The 20,207-nt window shown below is 36.4% G+C and overlaps 1 pseudogene; it reads right to left on the reverse strand.

Moving 5' to 3' along the window:
* Positions 1-205: 205 nt before the first annotated feature.
* On the reverse strand, positions 206-17,346 carry LOC149556753 (cellulose synthase-like protein H1; annotated as a pseudogene).
* Positions 17,347-20,207: the final 2,861 nt, after the last annotated feature.

Raw genomic sequence — 20,207 nt, forward strand, 5'->3', positions numbered from 1 at the left:
TATTCATCATGTACTTGAAAACAAAGTGGTGTACAACTATAAAAGTAACTTCTGGAAAGCTTGCTTAAAATAGGATTGAAATTATAATTTATTGTTTTTAAATTAGGTCCAAGGAGTGTTCCAAAGAACTTCCATAGTTTTACAATGCTATCAGTACACAACAAACAATCAATAACATAAAAAAAAATCAACAAAGATTTCAAGATTATACCTAAATATAAAAACAATTAAACATTTACTGTTAATATACAATTCTATTATGAACAATCAGATGTTAAAAGATATTTAGTAATATATATCATTATTTCATGTGAAATATTTGAATTTATGCTATATACTGAACTTCAATCTCTAAACCAATTTAATGCCAAAGATTTGCTATTACCTTGTCTTTGCCTTTCACTTCCTTGCCTATGGTGTTGATCAATCTCAAGTGGCAACCACTACAAGCCTTTTCTTCTGTGAAAGCAGTTGGTTCCTCCATAAAGAGGGCCTTGAAGTCATTTGGTCTCTTCCCAATAGTCTGCATACACCCAACATCTCCATTTTTACATCTATAATCATGTAATAACTTGGCCAAAAATGCTATAGAGGTCTTGAATAATCAGTTTAGAAAAGATAGTAAATTATTTCTTACTTCTATGAGTATTTTCAACTGGTTTCTAAAGGGACCATCCTTGACACTTCCACGGAACACTTGAGGGAATTGAACCAAAACACATTCTTTCTCTGATTTACATTCAAGGAAAAAACACATAGCATGTTGTATAGCTTTGCAATCACTGGCATACATATCACTATCCAAATTTAGTGTGAAAGGAGCATTTGTCATCAATGCTAAGACTATTTTCCGAAGAGCCAACACCACATCAAATCAATAAAAATCATGTTAAGAAATAATATATATTTTCAATACCATCAAAACCTATCATAGTTGACAGTAGAATATTATATATTTCATGTTATTCTTCATAGTTGACATTACTATTTAAATTTCCAAACAATAATTCGAAAACTTTTTCAATCACAATTTATACTAGAAACTTTGCAAATAAGTTCTAGAAAGATAAATAACAAAAATCTAGTAACCATGACAATTATGGCGCTAACCTTATAACGATGGTTGATCTTGGGGCATTTCTCTCTAGCAACATATATCAGGTGGGGCAGAGCATCAACTTTCTTGTCATGAACCATTTTGTTTTCATGAATAACCTATAGATATAAAGAATTAATAGTGTGAGATATTCATCCTCTAGAGAAGCTCTTACTATCTTGATTAAAGTTTATATTGCAAAACATAATAAACAATCATTTTAACTTCATACTCTCCCTATTACCTGTACTATACTTGTATGGTTTCTAACATCCAAGCTTTTATATACAAAACCATCAACACTATGAAAATAAGTAAAATCAAGTGGAACTTTTTTTTTTCTGTCAACGTTGTGCTTATCCTTTTCTTGAAACCTTCATACTCATCCTATAAAATAACATTTAATGATGCTTGTAATCACCTAAAAATGGTCATCTAGACTATTAGCCCCCTTTTCAACATTTTGGCTAAATTAATTTAATCATTTACCTAGACCAAATTGCTAATAATCAATTTATTTGATTATAACCTATAGTTTGACTATGCTATCCTAAGTTCATTATTTGATTAAAAGAACATGTCCCCTTTTAATTAAATAAAAGAACCCATTCTTCTAACCCACTTAAAGTGCACACATAAAGTCCTTTTTCTATTTTGCAATTAAAAGAAAAGGCTTTGTGACTTTTGTCTTATATGACAAGTCAACTTATATTTTATTGGTTGACTTGTGTGTGCACATGGATCACTCCTCTTTTTGAATTCCACCGTTGATCATCCACCATCTTCATCTTGATCTCTGCCGCCCATACATCTTTAAAAGGGAGAGAGCTTTCCCCCTCAATCCAATTCTCATTTTGAATATTGTTATGCTGCAAGTTTTCTAATAGGTTTCTTTGGAGCTTTGTGGAGAACTTTTATTTCTTGTCTACATTCTCTCATCCATGGCATCATGGCATTCTAGCTTAGCTTAGCTTTCATTTTTATATGTAGCTTAATCTCACATAGCTTAATAATGGTATTGTAACACTCTCATATATGTTTTAGCATAGCTCCACTTTGCATCTCATTCTAGCTTAATTTTCATTTGTATTGCATTCTTGAGGAACTCCTTGAGACATTTGCATTCTTGCATCTTGTCTTTGGAACCTCCCATTGCATGGTTTACTAGCAAGAAGAGTATCTCTAAGGCTCATCCAAGAGCCCTTGAACTTGAAATACACTCTCTTGAACTCCATGGATAGAGAGCTCTAAGCCGGCATCCAAGCATTCCAAACTCATGGAATCGTTTGGATAGAATGGTTTAGAGTGTGACACTTTCAAGTGTACATTTTTGGTGCCCACCGTGGGGCTTGAATCAAGTTTCTAGCTCCATTTTCTTTTATATTTCATCTCTAATTTTTTACAGCAGCATATTAGATCTAATCAAGTGCTTTTGTAGAATTATCACTTGGATTTTAAGGCCAACCCATAAGTAGATTGGTTTGAAGGCCAAAAATCTAGTTGGTTTAAAGATTTGATCATATCTTTTAAACCACTTGGAGTTTGGTTTTGAATTTTTTTTTTCAGCTTAAGTATGTGTTCAAAATGTCTCAGTATGATTTTCATAGAATTTTGATATGATTTGCGGGAGTTATGATTTTTTCTTTATTTTTCATAAAAATATGTTTCTGATTGCAAATCAGCGCATTTTTCAAAAAAACTTACATTTTCAATTTTTTTTTTGAATTCTAATGGGGGTTTTTTCTTTGTGTTTTGAATTTTGAGGTCGTATTAAGGATCAAAAACTCAATTTGATAAATTTGGCTTGTTTTGAAAAAATCGATCTCTAGGGAGCAAATGAAGAGATTTTTTTGAATTTCTTACATTTTTGAAAAGCTCTCTGATTTTTAGTAGGGGTATCTTCTTTTCATTTCTATTTTTGAATTCTAAATCATAGAAAACAAGTCCAATCTTGTTGACTAGGTCAAAATCAAAGAGTAAAAATGAGAGCATTTGTGATTAACTTGCACTTTCTTTGCATGCACTTGGTTGGAAGATAAATTGGATTTTTGAGGCAACTCACCACTTTTTATTGTAAATTTTTATGTTATTTCACACTAACTTTTGGTGCTAACAAGTTGTGATTACAGGTTGCCATCCTTATGAAAAAAAAATTAAAACATTGCATAAAAAGAACGCATGTCAAAGCTTCAAATGCACAAGGGCTACTAACAATTGTTTGCAGGGCTACCCAAAGCATAAAAACTCAAAATTTCTTGCTTTTTTGTTTTCATGTGTGGCATTGACTAATTGTTTATTTTCATAGGCACATAAAACTTGTGATTGGAGTCTTTTGGTAATAGGAGAGTATGCTCTTCACCCTTGTGGTGAATTAGAAATCTTGACTTGCCATTTGGTTTCAAAAGCAAGGGGTAACTGAATCTTCTTTGCATGTTTGGGAGAAAATGATTGGAATAGGAGAGTATGCTCTTCACCCTTGTGGTGAACCAGAAATCTTGACTTTCAAAAGTTGATCCACTTTGTGTAGTTAGAATCCTTTAGAGGGCCTGCTCTTGGACAACCTGAGAGGAACGACCCAAGTGGGGACAAGCCGATTACCTGGCTCTTCCAACCCACTATAAAATCAAGGCTACCAAGGACACAAAAATTTGGTAGACGTAGTGTTTGTCTTCGCCTAGTGTGATTGTTTATGGGATTTTGACCATAGGGAGATCACTAGGCAAGAATGCTTAAAGTACTCTTGTGATCGCGAGATTGGTTACTCATTGCAAGGTGAGGTGTCCCATAATTGGGAGCAAGAGGAACACTATGAATGAAAGCCCGATCTAAAAACTCTAAGTTAGTAACTACCTTTTTTTAGCCGCTCAACTTCTTGGTGCAAGGATCGATCCTAGTGGACTACCCAGATCACCCCAAGATTTACACTCACCATATGTGTTCCCTTGGTTGTGCTTAAGGCACTTCCATGACAAAGCCAATATCTCTTGTGGGAAACCACTTGGTGTGAGGCAAAGGAGCATCAAGCATGGGCCAAGTTGTTGAGTAATGAACCGTGACTCTAAGGTTGATTGCTTGGCTATTGTTTTCAATGTTTTGGCCAGTGTTAACGTTCTTGCAACATAAACATTTCGATAAAAAGTTGTTAGGAAGGCCATCCTGATATCCCAAATGCGTATTGACAAGGTTGTTTTTACCCTTGATCAATTGTTTTGAGACATGTTACAACACTTACTGTTTGCAAACCTTGCTGCTTACTGATACAAACTGAAACAAAACACTGTCTGATTGAAACAACTGTCTGATTGACAAATTGAAATGAACTTCAAACCAAAAATTGATTGTTTTTTGCACAAAACTGGCACTCTGTCGCACGCTTTCACAAGAAATATCACACAACATTTTTTTCAAAAATTATGTCGCATGTCAGTAGTAAATTTCTGTCGCACTCAGTTCAAATATCTGTCGCTTAGACAAAAAGTGTCGTACCCTTGTTGAAATTCTGTCGCGTAACACTATTTTTGAACTTATGTCGCCCTCCTTTTGAAAAAGTATCGCCTAGAGTCATTTTGGGTCAAAACAAAATTTGCAGTTGGATTTATTTGGTCTAAGGAGCATCACGCTGGTCACCCTTGATTCTGGCTATGTATTAGTGTGTAAAGAATTCGTCCTAGGTTGAAAAGATGGGTTTAGTCCGTCGAATGTAAGTCTTGAAACGTCTTGATGAATCACTTGTCAAAATTCAGCTATTATTTTATTCTAGCTATCCGCTATTGAGCCTCTTGCTCGTCCGCTCGGCTAGAGTCACCCATGCTGTAAGATCTTGAGCACTATTTGACAAGCCATCTATCACATTTTGACAAGTGACTAGTCTTGGTCATAAAAGCTTAAAATTCAGCTCGCTTTTCTTGTCCTACTAAACAAAGACAACTCTTTACATGTCGGTCACAACTAGATATCAAGTTGGTAACGGTAGCCACACGCCTTTCATTTTCAATCAATTGGAAACACCGTCCAAATGTCCTTGCAAACAACCTTGTGATAAGAATCTCAAATTTTCTCAAACACAAACGGCCAACGTTCGGCACAACCCACTTTATAGTTTTGAAAATCCATTTTGTACACCCTTTGAGACACCCCAGGATACGAGTGGTATAGTCACTATGGTGAACCCTAATGAAATTAAACGTTGCTTAGAAGAACAAGCACGTGAAACCCAAAAGACTTTGGAGGCTATATACGCTAGGGAGAGAGAAAATCAACAAGTTGAAACTGACAATCAGGCACGCTATGAAGGATACAAAGGAACTTGTCCTCGAAATCCTTTTGAGAACAATGATGGTAATCACACGCCTCCAAGGACTCCTAGAGCTACCGCTGGCGTATGTCCTTCACCTAAACCATCTCATCATGATAGTGATGAAGAAGTAACTAGCGAAGACGTGATCAAATTTCAACAAGATAGCTTCGCCCAAAAACTAATGCTCAGAGCTTTAGAGGAAAATGGAGACCAATACTTCTGATACATGGCAGCTAGGGGATGGAAACTCCCTCAAGGTTTTAATGTTGAACATATTATTCCAAGATGAGAGCCCACTGAGGCTGAAATCTTAAGGGAAGAAATACAGGAACTAAGGAAACAATTTGCACAACTGCAAACTTCAAAAGAGCCTCCTAAGACATCATTTGTTGAATCAATTTGTGCTCTTCCATTTGATAGGATTCTATACATGCTGCCATTTCCTAAGGATATAGAGGTTCCTAAGTATGACAAATACGATGGAAATGGTGACCCTCATGACCATGTGAGACATTTCTATGCTATTAGCATGGACTTTATGCATGAAGACACCTTTCTTATGCGTTTTTTTCCTAGAAGTCTAAGAGGACAAGCTATGGAATGGTTCACAAAATTAAGTCCTCCTCTTAAAACATTTGATGAACTTGTGCAATGCTTCATCCAGCAATATTCATACAACATTCAACATCCTGTGACTGTGCTAGACTTATGCAACATCAAACAAAAACCAGGAGAATCTTTTGCAATATACCTTCAACGATGGAGATCTTTATACTCTCGGTATCCTCGGCAAGTGCCTGAGGCTGAAAAAATTGACATTACACTTGTACCCGAATTATACTTTGATCTAAGAAAATAGTTATTCACATCCTTCAACGCCATGGTAGAAAGTGCATATCGCATTGAGGATGTTGCTATCAAAAGAGGTGACATTGCCATAAACAAGGATAGAGTGAACAATGGAAACGGTAAAGACAAAGGCAAACCTTGGAACAAAAATAAGTATGTTGTCAATGGTGGAGTAGTAGACACTCCTAAGACTAAGGAGCCTGGGTTTAACCTTTCCAATGCCATCTATGCAGCAAAGCAAGAAGAAGGTTCAAAACCACAACCCTTTGACAAAGGCTCTAAATTTGCGAAGAAGCGACGTGTTTACACACCTATGGTCAAACCTTATGAAGTGGTTTTAAAAACCTTAATTGCAAACAAATTGGTTACCTTACCAGACAACTCACGTCCTTATGATCCACCCGTTAGACCTCCATGGTGGAGAGAAGATCATACTTGCAGCTATCACCAAAGTAAAGGACATAACAGAGAGAATTGCTTCAAACTCAAAGATGTAATTCAAGACCTCATCGAAGCTGGAAAAGTTGTTACAGATGGCCTTGTTAAGAATACTGATCATAAGGCTTTCCAAAAACCATTACCTAAATATGAAAAGGGTGAGACCTCAAGGGTAGCTATCAAAAAGAATCATGACGCCAAAATCAGTTATGCTTACGCTAACACTGATAATGTTATAAGCATGCTTGAGCCTGTTGAATACATATGTATGGCAAGCTCCAACAATGACAACTAGCCAAATTATGACACTGAATATGAACGACCAAGAGTGGTCTTAAGGACACGATCCACTCCTCAAGATCATACTGATACTAGACCCAAGGTGGTACTTCGAGTGGCTGAGTCTTCATCTTCTCAGGGTGAACCACTTAACGCTGTCACTAGGGGGCAATCTAAGGTTGTCCTAAAAGTTGCTAATGATCCTAAAAATGCTTCATCATCTAAGCAACCAATTACTTCCAAGCTCTCCAACTATGATCTTGTTAGCCAACTACAACACACACAAGCAAAAATCTCCATTTTCGAATTGCTAGAGTTATCTCCTTTGCACAGGGATATCCTTGAGAAAGCTTTACGTTCTGCCAATGTTCCCACCGATATTGATGCAGAACAATTCCAAGCTATGGTGAACCACATCTCCTCAACCCACTATCTCACCTTTTCTGAAGAAGATGACCGAGCTCTCAGTCATCCCCATAACCTTGCTCTTCATGTCGAAGTTCAAATCTTTCGTACCCGCGTCTGTCGAGTCTTGATAGACAATGGTACAGGGTTAAATATCATTTCGTTCAATGTAATCCAACAATTGGGCATGTCTGAATTTGTCATCGATCCTAAGCGCAAGATCACTATAAAGGCCTATGATGAGGTTGAAAGGCCTTCTAAAGGTCTAATTGTACTTCCAATCAGAGTTGGTCCAGTTGAGAAGAATGTTGTTTTCCAAGTCTTAGACATACCACTTGCATACAACTTGTTGTTGGGATGGCCATGGATTCACGATATGCAAGCAGTACCCTCTACATACCATCAGTGCATTAAGTTCCCTTTTAATGGTACTGAAGTAGTTGTCCCCGACGACAACTCTATGTCTATCAACACATTATCTGCTAATGAAACGCTAGTCACGCACAATCGCTCTTCTCATGAGCTAACACCATCTTTCACAGAATGTGAACAAAAACTGAAAATGATGAGCCTTGGTATGGGCGAGTACACTTTGGAATCTATTGCTGCCTTACCAATTTCCCCTCGGTCCTATGGGAAACCAACTATTGCAAAGAAGTCTTTTGCTTCTGCTATGACACTTTTTGGCACTTTTGTGCAATCTTCCATACCACTAGAAGTAGAGAAGGAAGAACAGGCCATTAGGGACTGGATCTACAGAGAAGAGGAAGATGAGGAGGTTACAGTGACTTCCTATTTCTCCTAAAAAATATGGAAAAGGCTATAAATTTTTGACAAAAATGGGCTACCAGGGCCATGGGTCCTTAACTAGTTGTAATAACACTCTAGTTGAACCTTTAAGTCACACTCAAGGTTGTGATGCTCGAGACACCGCTGGTCTAGGCTTTGGGCTAAACAATAATATACCAACCTGTGATCAAAGATTGCTCATGTCTAGTGAATCGGAGGGTGAAGACTCTCCCATAATTGCTACTACTACACAAGATGAAGACTTTGTTCCTCTCACTTCCCTCCTTTGGGGAGAAGAAATAGTGGTTGCTAATAATGAAGAAACTTCTACCTCCCAACAATAGGAACAAGAAGGGTCTACTTCTGAGGACATAAATAGAGGACGAATTAGGCAGAATATTGCTCATCTCATAGCTAGGGGTCAAAGTACAGATTCTCATTAGTATGAGTGGGAAAGCCTCTCTGATGCATCTTGCGAGCTAGGGGTGGACGTCATTCATGCCTATGCAACCCAACCCAATGTAGTCGAACGGTCTAGTATGGGGTCGGATGAGTTTGACTCACAACATGTCTCAATGGATCACGCTAGTTCCTCCAGGACTATTCCTGAGCTAGACTCCTTTGCAACATTTTCTATAGGCTCAACTTCACAGGTCACCAGAGATGACTCCTTCCATATCAATCACATTGAAACTTCTCCCTCACTCTCGCTAATTCACCCAGATCTCATAGACTGGTCTATCCAAAATCAAAGACCTAAAATACGATCTTTCCAAAACGACTATGAGATCACTTGTTATTTGAATGCAATTGAACCTGTCAATTCTTCCACTAGCGAACCTGTGGTTAACATGACAGAATTAGATATCAAGTACCTCAGTCAAAAAATTAAAAGGAAAAATAAGCGATTAGATGGCGAAAACCACATTGTGGCGGTGTCTAATCCTCAAAAAAGTAAAAATAAAGGCGTATCTAATGGTGAAAACCTCTTTGAGGTACCTGTAGATGAGGTACTTGGTAGTCTTCCAAGCTATTTCCAGGATAGATCTTTAGTTCTCGTTGAACCTACACAACCTATCAACTTGGGAACAGAAGAATGTCCTCAGATTATCCATGTAGCTCAATCTTTGTCAGACGAAGAAAAGACACAGTTTGCTCAATTCTTTCAAGACAAGAAGGTCAACTTCGCATGGACATACTCTGACATGCCAGAGCTTGATACATATCTCATCATGCATCACTTATCAATCTCACTAGATGTCAAGCCTGTCAAATAGAAGTTGAGAAAAATGCATCCACATGTGGCCCTACTGGTCAAGACAGAGTTAGAAAAACTATTGAATGCAAACTTCATTAGGGCCATTGATTATGCCGAGTGGATTTCCAACATTGTACCTGTCTCCAAGCATGAAAAATCCATACGAGTTTGTACTGATTTTAGAGATCTCAATAAAGCATGCCCCAAGGATGATTTTCCACTACCAAACATCGATATGATAGTGGACATGACTGCGGGTTATGAGATGTACTCGCTCATGGATGGATTTTTTGGGTACAACCAAATAAAGATAGCTCCAACAAACCAAGAAAAGACAGCTTTTACATGTGCATGGGGTACCTTTTGCTGGAATGTCATGCCTTTTGGGCTCAAAAATGCTGGCGCTACATATCAAAGAGCAATGACAACCATCTTTCATGATATGATGCATAAAAACATGGAAGACTATGTTGATGACACATTGGAAAAATCAAAGAAATGAGACACACATATCAAAGACCTTAGTTTGATATTGGACCGTATGGAACAATTCCAACTTAGGCTGAATCCAAAAAAATGTGCCTTTGGTGTCACTTCTGGAAAATTGCTAGGTTATATCATTTCAGCAAAAGGCATTGAGGTTGACCCTAAAAAGGTCCAAGCTATCATGGATATGCCACCACCAAAGACTATCAGTTAGCTTAGAGGTCTTCAAGGACGGCTACAATCCATAAGAAGATTTATCTCTCAATTAGCTGATAAGGCTCAACCTTTCAATAAAAATTTGTATAAAGGATCTAAACATATTTGGAACAGTGACTGTCAACAAAGCTTAGATCAAATCAAAGGCTACTTGGCAAAACCACCAGTTTTGATGCCACCCATTCTGGGAAAACCTTTGATTCTGTACATTTTAACTACGAATTCTTCTCTAGGAGCACTCTTAGCCCAAAGTGATGAGACAGGTAAAGAAAGAGCCATATACTATATCAGTCAAACTTTGGTGGCTTATGAACTAAATTATACAAGTATAGAGAAGGCATGCCTTGCTGTAGTTTTTGCCTCCCAAAAAGTTTGGCATTATATGTTGGCCCATACAGTTCACTTGATTGCCAAGATAGACCCTTTGAAATATTTATTAAGTAAAGATGCACTTACTGGTCGCCTTGCTAAATGGATGATGATTCTTTCTGAATTTGACATTCAGTATGTTGAACGTAAGGCAATCAAAGGATAGGCCATAGCTGACCAGTTGGCTGACTTCCCACTTGAAGATGTAGCACCTATACAAATTGAGTTCCCAGATGCCTCGATCATGAACATTACTGACAGAACATGGAAGATGTTTTTTGATGGATCCCATACACAGAATGGAGCAGGAGCAAGGGTGTTGTTTGTTTCCCCTCATGGTTATACGATCCCAAAGTCCTACAAATTATTGTTCCCATGTACAAACAATATTGCAGAGTATGAAGCATTAACAAATGGGATCAAAATGGCCCTTGAATGGCGAATAACTGAGCTACACATCTATGGGGATTCTAAACTAGTCGTGAACCAAGTGAATAATGAATATCAAACAAAGGATGACAAGTTGATCCCTTATAAAAAGTTGATAGATGCTCTAAGGAATTATTTTACCTTTGTAACATTCCAACAAATTCCTAGAGCAGAAAACAAGGCTGCTGATGCTATGGCCACCTTAACATCTATCCTCCAATTACAAGAACATGAATCACGATTTGAGTTCTTGGTGGAAGAATTGCGTCATCCAGCCTATGATTCCTCAGATAACCAGGTGATCTACACTGTTGTGGGTCATGATTCCTCCCGCTATGTGGCTATTTTCTGCTACCTACGTGATCAGTTTATTTTCGAAACCCTCACGTGCAACAAAAAATGCCAACTCCTTCGTAATGCCTCACACTACACTTTGGTCTCCGGTGACTTGCATAGGAAGGGTCTAGATGGAATGTTGCTTAGGTGTTTAGAGCTAGAAGAGCCTGAGAAGGCACTTTCCAAAGTCCACGATGGCATTTGTGGGGCACATTCTAATGGCCTTGCACTTGCCTAAAAACTGCTTAGGACAGGTTATTACTGGCCCACCATGCAAGCTGATGCTGTGCGCTATGCAAAGTCCTGTCAGAAATGTCAGCTCCATGGCAACTTGATACATGCTCCTGGGCAAGAGTTAATCCCTTCTGTGACATATTGGCCATTTCAGCAATGGGCCTTTGACTTGGTAGGAAAGATTCATCCAAGCTCATCTAGCGGTCATAAATTCATCATCATAGCAACAGAGTATTTCAATAAATGAGTTGAAGCTGTACCATTATTTGCTGCTATAGGCAAACATGTTGCCCTCTTTATACTGAATCACATCATTTGCCAATATGGTATCCCATCCTCTATTGTTACAGATAATGGAGGGCAGTTCAAGAATAAGGACTTAAAGCAGCTATGCAAAAAGTTTCAAATTAAACAACACTGGTCCTCCATTTACTATCCCCAAGGGAATGGCCAAGCTGAGGCCTCTAATAAAACATTGTTGAAAATCCTACACTGCACAGTTCACAAGTCTGGGAAAGATTGGCACTTGCAAATAAATCTGGCACTTTGGGCCTATAGAACCTCTATTCGTACTCCTACAGGGGCTACACCCTTTTCTCTAGTCTATGGCTCTGAGGCTGTTCTTGCATTAAAAGTTGAGATACCTTCTTTGCGCGTCTCCTTACATGGGTAAATAACCGATGAAGATCATAGAGCTATGCGAGTACAAGAATTAGAGACTCTGGATGAACGTCGCAAGGCTGCTTTTGATCACATGAGAGCTTATCAGAAGCGCATGTCTACACAATATAACAAGAAGGTTCACCCCTGTGAGCTCCAGGTTGGTGAACTCGTGCTTAGGGAGAATCCAAAAAATCAGCCACATCGAGAGCAGAAAGGGAAATTTGAACCTAACTGGTTGGGTCCTTACATTATCATAGCAGCATTTGGGTCTAGTGCTTACTAGTTGTCTACTTCAGAGGGAGAAGAACTTGTGGAGCCTATCAACATCCTACACTTGAAGAAGTTCTATACTTAGAGGCTTGTCGCTCAGCTATCTTGTATATATCTATGATCCTGAAAAATCCAAAAAATCATATATGATGCTGAAAAAATCCTAAAAATCAGAAAATGTCCTGAAAAAATATCATCTTAGTGAAAACCTAGCAATAGGAACTTTGATGTATCATCAAAAATACAAAAAATTGAAAAAATTCCTAAAAAAATCTGTCAAGTGGTGAAACCCTGGAAACAAGCGCTACTTGAAACCCTCGCACCTATGTCTATCAGTCTCAATCATCCACTTTGCTACACATTTCCTAGCTTGGAATTGTTTCTTGTCCTCATCTCGGGGGCATAACTACTTAGCCTATTGAGGTATTCTTGTGCATTAGGGTTTTTTGGAAAACTCACAAAATAGTGTTTCTCAACACTACCCCTACCCACTTTGACATCAAGTGTTTTTCAACACTTTATAGATAGTTTACCTACGGTCTTCGATGTCGCGATATTTCTCACTATCAGGATCAAGTCTTGAAGAAATGGCCAAGTGACTTGCACACACGCACTTTAACACTTAAACGATTGAGCTATGCTGATCTTTATCTACTTTGTGTGCTGTCTATGATGATTTCTTTGCCATGTGTTCCCTCCCTAATAGTCTTTCAAGGGTGTCATTGACTAGAAGACTGGGGGCATGGGACATATTTTCTTAATTTCTGCTTGTGGGTATACTTTTGTTTTTCTATAGTGTTGTAAGCATTTATGCTGGTCCTATTCAACACGTTGACTTACAAATGTATCATCCCTGACTGTTTTGCAAGACCACACTCAGGGTTTATCCTGGCGCTTATGCCTTGATACAGGTGTAATCTTGCTCAATTAAACTTAGGGAATCTAATCGTGTAGTTATCTTGAATTACATGTCTCTGATGCATAGATTGGATTTCCACATACCTATCTAATATCGATCATAGTTATACTAGTGATGGTTGTATGATCTTATGATGTCCCTAATAAATGCTCAATGATGAAATTAAGAGTCTAAATGTTATGCACTTCTTGCTAGTAAACCACTTTGCATATTAGCTTGCATTTTAGGTTCATTTTCTAGATTAGTCTTGCATTCTTGCATATGGGGAGAGCTCTCTCTTCATCTTTTCATAGACATATCGGCTAACTCCTTTCATATATTTCTTTACTTTCTTCTTGTTCATGTCCTTTACCTGCTTAATCTTTCACTTCATCTCTTTTCTATCTTATCATCACATTATATAAAGTTTTTACCTCTTAAATAATTTCAACATCCTAGATTCATTTTCGGGATTGAAATCCAAATTCGAGTTCATCTTGATGGTCAAAATTGTCTTTTAAAATCCTACTTTCTTCTGAGCAGTTAGCTGATCTTTTGAGGTCTAATCTCTGAATCATCACTGGGGCATCTTCATTTCTTCATGTCTTCATCATTTCCATACTTCATATCTACTTCAATTCACTATTTCATGTCTAAATCATCTTTCTACTAGATTTGACCTAATTTTTATGCTATATCCTTCAAGGTCAACTCTAGTCAAACTGGGGCATTTTATTAGTTTCTTATAGTCATTCTTGGGTTCTAATCATTTATCTGTCATATTAGACATTGCTATATCTCAATTTTCTCATGTCTAGCTAGTTTCTGCTTCCTCTTACCTCATTTCGATTTTGATCCCGAGGGGGCAGAAATACTCTATTGCTGATTGTTATAGCTATCTATTTCTTAGGAGCATTTGTTTGACCTTATCACTTGTTCTCAATCTATCTACTTTGCTAAGTGTTAGCATTCTTCTTGAATTCTATCATCATCTTTTCCTAGTGTTCAGTACTACCACTATCAGGCTGTGCATTCAGGACTTGCTATCTATTTCTGCATTTCATTCTTTGAAATCAGATATCTATATCTATCACTGTCTACTTGGCTTTCTATTTTCTTTGACATAATGTGTTCCCAGATCGATCACGCATTAGTCAAAGAGGGGCAAATGTAATCACCTAAAAATGGTCATCTAGAGTATTAGCCCCCTTTTCAACATTTTGGCTAAATTAATTTAATCATTTACCTAGACCAAATTGCTAATAATCAATTTATTTGATTATAACCTATAATTTGACTATGCTATCCTAAGTTCATTATTTGATTAAAAGAACATGTCCCCTTTTAATTAAATAAAAGACCCCATTCTTCTAACCCACTTAAAGTGAACACATAAAGTCCTTTTTCTATTTTGAAATTAAAAGAAAAGGCTTTGTGACTTTTGTCTTATATGACAAGTCAACTTATATTCTATTGGTTGACTTGTGTGTGCACATGGATCACTCCTCTTTTTGAATTCCACCGTTGATCATCCACCATCTTCATCTTGATCTCTACCATCCATACATCTTTAAAAGGGAGAGAGCTTTCCCCCTCAATCCAATCCTCATTTTGAATATTGTTATGTTGCAAGTTTTCTAATAGGTTTCTTTGGAGCTTTGTGGAGAATTTCTATTTCTTGTCTACATTCTCTCATCCATGGCATCATGGCATTCTAGCTTAGCTTAGCTTTCATTTTTACATGTAGCTTAATCTCATATAGCTTAATAATGGTATTGTAACACTCTCATACATGTTTTAGCATAGCTCCACTTTGCATCTCATTCTAACTTAATTTTCATTTGTATTGCAGTCTTGAGGAACTCCTTGAGACATTTGCATTCTTGCATCTTGTCTTTGGAACCTCCCATTGCATGGTTTACTAGCAAGAAGAGTATCTCTAAGGCTCATCCGAGAGCCCTTGAACTTGAAATACACTCTCTTGCACTCCATGGATAGGGAGCTCTAAGCCGGCATCCAAGCATTCTGAATTCATGGAATCGTTTGGATAGAATGGTTTAGAGTGTGACACTTTTGAGTGTACAATGCTAAGTAGGCATGATGATTTAATAACATAGGAACTATTGATTTTTGTATTTTAATCACATCATCATTGATCTGATGGACGGATCTAGACTAATTGTAGTATTGAATGCTTAAATAAAATCAAACTAGTGGAAGTCTTAATACATTTATACATAAATGAAATTATGCATCAAAACTTAAGGTCAGAAATAGAATTGAGAGAAAAGAAGATAGAAAGTGCAAACAAAGTTTGATTTCGGAGTTTGCCACAAACGTGACTACGTCTCTAGGTCCGCTCCAATAGAGTGAGACCGATCCGTTTATTCTCCAAAATCAATTACAAATGCACTAAGTCCATTCCTTCGAGCACTTCGGTAGCAACAAAACTTCGACGGACAAGAATGGCTCAAAAATTTCCTTACAAGACCTCTCTATTCTTTCAAAACTTCACCAAGACCAATTTCTCTACAAGTCTCCTTCAAGAATTACAATAATTCTCCAACTTTGATTGCCTTCAAAATGACATCCTACCCCCCTTTTTTATACAAAATAATTTTCCTAAATTGGCTCAAAACCAATTAAGGATATAAAACAAAACATCCCCTTTGAATAACCCCTTTGCCATTTTTATATTTTGGCATTTATACAATTTTGGGGGTTAATTATTAATAAAATAACAATATATCCCTATTTTAAGGGTGGCTCGATCAATAGTCACATGATAAATATGCTTTAACCCACAAAAATTTCAAGATGTGTGTGTGGCATAGTGGCAATTAACTATTTTAGGACCCGGTCGGTTCGATGTTCAACTCCCGCTGGCACATGCCTTAAAACAGCTTTGGTGGCATTCTTAATTTAAATAGAGTATTTAACACTTGCATAATGAATACAACGCGTGGTCCAACAACAAGGACTTATTTTGGTAAAGAGGTGGTTAGGGTTCGAATCTCACCACTATCTTATTTTTTTACTTTTTTAATTTTGGTTTAAAATTGCCACCATGATGTCATGATGATGTCATCAACTTTCAAATGACATTTTTACCTCCAAAATTCAAACGACCATAACTTTCACATATGAAGTCCGTTTTTGATAAAACAAACATTGTTGGAAAGCTCTCATCAGGATCTTCATTTTGAAATTTATTGTTGACCACTTTTGAGATGGTTTTATTTCGCCCCTTATCTAGCCCTTTGGTCTACTTGTTGACCAAAACTTTGACCGAGCATAACTTGCACGAACGGACTCCTTTTTGCTCCGTTCAAGTTGTGTTGGAATCAGGACGCTGAGATCTTTTTGATGGTACAAAAATCTAGAGATTTGAAGACACTTCAATTTTCACTGAAATTATCCACCAGATCAATCATCACCTCCATATCTTGCCATTCTCAGACAAAATCAAGATCAAATGACTCATTTTCTTTGGAAAAATATATAAAGGGTGCCATGTTCTTTATTTTTAACTTTTTGCAGAATGATACCCATTTTTTGGCAAAGCTCAAAGTTTCTACAAGAGAGTAGAAAGTGATGGGATATGCACCATCATCTGAGATATAACAAGCAAATTTTTCTACTAGATAATCAAGTGCAAGAACAAAAAGAACTGAATTGGCAGTTATCAATGCAGGCTTCTTGAACAGATCTATTGTAGTGATGATAACATCCATAATAGGAAGCTTGGAAACAGATTCTCCACTATATCTACAAGATAAAAACATAACACAACACCCAAGTTTTTGTAGTGTTTCAAAGAGGAATAAACATATAAGACCTCCACTCATACATAAATAAACATATAAGACCTCCACTTTTTATGATAATAAAATAGTTGTGTAAATGAACAACTTTTATTTCTACATCTTTGCAAGCCTCTCTGGGTATGTATTATACCCAACAAACTTCCATGCGATGTTTTGATAGAGCATCCACATGAAAGAAAACCAAAGCTCACATGCAAAAGCTATCATCACAAAATTCTAAGAAAATGTAGAAAATGTTTTGGCTCTCAAAGTCGCGAGGAAAACGAAGGAGATAATCAATGATCTCATAATTCACATAGAACAACCATGAAGATGAAAAACATTTGAAGAATGAAATTGAATTTTAGAGACAAATCAAGATAATTCTTTGAGGGATGGTGAGATGAATCAATCCTCCCTCAGGCTCAAATTTTGCCCCATGAAGAAGAGGACCAAGGAAGAAAAGGGAGATTCTTTGAGAGATCAAAAGATAAAAACATGCCTTCAGTTCACTATAAAAACAAGTCGATCTTGATGTAGGAGGAATAAAATGATTAAATAAAATGTTTTCACTAGCTTAAATAGGTCAAGTTAGCCTTTATAGGGACACATATCATCAAGGTATTCATTTCCCATATTAAGGACACAAACTCATTTTAACATTAAAAAAAGATGTTTTAACTTTGTTAATTAGAAATGACTTCTCTTGTTAGTCATGATTTCTCTTCATCTAAGGTGACATTCTCCTCCCGAAATTGCAGTGAACTCATCTATCATTAGGTGAACTGAAATATCTAAAAGGCGGAGGAAGGGAAAGGGGGAATTTTTTAGGAAGGGTCAATTTAGACAACAACAAGCAGTTCTCTTCAAAAATTAGAGATAAGGAGGGAAAGAAAATGAAAATTTGGGTATGTTATATTGTAGAATTCATTGGTTTTCCAGATTTAGCAAAGTTTCATTTCAAAATTTGCAAGAGGTAAATATGGGATCACTAGAATAGGTTTCATTTTGAGTTCTAGTTTTCTTTTGGAAACTACTTAGACTATCTTAAAGAAGGAAACCTAGGAAATTATAGATAGAATTATAATCCACTTAAGCATTTGGAAAGAGAGCAATAGACCTATGGTCAAGGAAAAGTTTTGGATGCTGCAAATATAATGTTAAATGTGGAGTTTGAGAATGCTGAAATGAAACAATTGGTAGGGATAGGGTTGTGGTGCTCCCATCCAGATCCAACTGCAAGACCCAAAATGAGGCAAGTGGCAAAGTTGTTGAAGATGGAAGATCGAGTACTTAGTCTTCCTCTAGAGATTCATACCTATATTGTAGAGTATCATCCCATCATTCCTGACCTACAATGAATGACATTTATTAATTAATGAAGGTTTGTTAGTTTGAGCTTCACTTGGTTTTGAGAATACTTTAATATTCTCTACTTAACAAAGTCAACCATGTGAAGATGGAAGCTCATCTAGCCTCACCCCCCTCCCCCTAACATCAATCTAAATTCCCCATTAACATCTAATACATACTTCATTCATTCATCCATTTATGAACTATAACTTTCAATCAATACAATTACATAACATTCATTAATATGATTAAAATTCATTGATACACAATACTAATTAAGACTTCATTAACATATAACAATAATCATTAAAATAACATAAAAATCAATATTAATATGCAACATTCATAGATAATTACTTAAAACAACGTTCTTTCATTATCCAACAAAGTTTATCAAGCAACATGATCATTCAACAATTATTATCACTAAGGAGATAATCAAATAAAGCATCAATTACCAAACCAATCTACAATAAATGGTAATGTTAACCATGAAATATTAGTTAGCAAGCATGTCAAGATTATCACCTTACGTATTGCTCAAATGATAATGATAATCACCCATAAATTATAACCATTACCAGAGATATTGATTAGGAAGATTGAACATCAAAGGACAAATTTTGTCACACCATTCAAGTGTTCCCATGTTCACATCAAACAACATAAATGCAGCCATAGTTTTGTGTGTGTGTGTAGTTTCCTATCAGAAAATAGACACTCACATTATCAACAATAAAGATGATATTGTCTTTATCACCACCTATAGAAGATTAATCAAATAATGACAAGTGAAGTGAAAAAACTAATAAGTAGCAATTATTCATAACTATGCAAAGACAATGATTAACCAATAAATGCACATTTCTAAAAAAGAAGGTGCTTTCCTAATCTATGGGTGCAAGTATCCAATAACAATGAGGTCTATTATAAGAATCAATCCCATTCTCAAAGACATTATCGAGTATTTCTTATCAGCTATTTATCCTTATTGGAATGCTCAAGGGAGTACTTGCCTTTCGAAAATCAATTTGCAAATACTAAAGGAAAGTAATCATGAAGAGCCCACTATCTTGTATATTTCCAAAGACAAGGTAGACAAAGCAATATCATTACTATAACTAGTATTGATGACAATTACATACATATAAGGTATAGATCAAAATTAGCAATATCATTGCTATAAGTGATGTTGGAGAAAAGTACAGATAAGAAACAACTATATCAATGCTATAAGTGATATTGAGATATTTGTGTACTTATAAGATAGATTAGGAACAACAAGATACATCATTGCTATAAGCGACTTCAACATATTAGTGCCATATCAGAGTTGGCTATCAACACATTGAAAAGACTTGTAATATATCTTATATTGATATATTAGAAACAAATAGCGGCAATTGGAAGGAGACTTCACACAATTCATATTGTTATAATAGAAGTACATATTTGATATATAGTAGATATCATCTTGGCATAAATCTCATCAATATATCTGAGATAGTTGTCATACTCTATTTTATTGATAAGTAATATATCTTATAGTATCATATTATAAGCAATATCAATTGTAAATCATAATCTTTCATTCTTATATTAATTGGTGTCAATTAATGTCATTACAAGTCTTGTAAAGGACTTTTAGAGTATTCTTGGAAGGAAGTTTCTTGCCTATTTTTGTGAGTTAATTGTCCCTAATTCCTAAGAATTAATATAAGGGGATATTACAAGAT

This window comes from Cupressus sempervirens, chromosome 5 (genome assembly GCF_028749045.1).
Source record: "Cupressus sempervirens isolate cs-2001-9-10 chromosome 5, ASM2874904v1, whole genome shotgun sequence".
NCBI lineage: Eukaryota > Viridiplantae > Streptophyta > Pinopsida > Cupressales > Cupressaceae > Cupressus > Cupressus sempervirens.